Source organism: Lucilia cuprina, chromosome 3 (genome assembly GCF_022045245.1).
Source record: "Lucilia cuprina isolate Lc7/37 chromosome 3, ASM2204524v1, whole genome shotgun sequence".
In the NCBI taxonomy this organism is placed as follows: Eukaryota; Metazoa; Arthropoda; class Insecta; order Diptera; family Calliphoridae; genus Lucilia; species Lucilia cuprina.
The window spans coordinates 7,052,907-7,053,732 of record NC_060951.1 but is presented as its reverse complement, the minus strand read 5'-3'; positions in this window follow the sequence as shown (position 1 = coordinate 7,053,732).

Here is an 826-nt window from a genome sequence, read left to right as displayed (position 1 = left end):
ACGTGTGACTTTTTTGGTTGAATTGTACTTGTGTTTTTCTAAACACATACTTTAAAATAAGTACCAATGAAGGATTTGACAGGTTTATTAGGGCAGGTAGCACTTTTGACTTTTGATTTAAAAAATTAACAATTTCAAGGTGGAAATCTTAAAAACCCAAATTTTTAGGCCGTATCAAACGTCACCAAATCGAAATATTTTAAAAAATTAAAAAAGACTCTAACAAACACCACACATTTTCTAAGTTGAATAATTTTCTAAAAATAAACATTTATTTTACTTTACACTACATATACAATTTATTTCAACTAAAATAAGCATATTCACAATTATCAGGTGGACTGCAGGCGCAAGGTGCTGCTGGTTTTGGTGGATCTGGATGAAATGGAGCCAATATCTCGTAAACAGTTTTGGCATTTTTTTCTTCGCCTAGAAAGCCTAACAATTTCAATTGAAATTCTGGTTCGGGTGGTGGTGGTGCAGGTTTCTTATCCAAAAGTTTTTCTACTAACTTTTCCTTTTTATCTTCAAATTTTTCTTTTTTCTTTATTAATTTCTCGAAGAGACCCAGCTTGGGGAATAAATTAAGTTTGGGAATTTTTATGAATTCTTCATCATCTTCTTCATCAAATTCTAAGACCAGTTTGGGAAAAATTGCCTGGGCTGAAAAGGAAAAAAATTATCACTTTAATAATAAAATATTGAAAATAAATTGCTTTTCTAGTTCTGTTCTAGTTCTCTTCTAGTTTTGTTCTAGTTCTGTTCTAGTTCTGTTCTAGTTCTGTTCTAGTTCTGTTCTAGTTCTGTTCTAGTTCTGTTCTAGTTC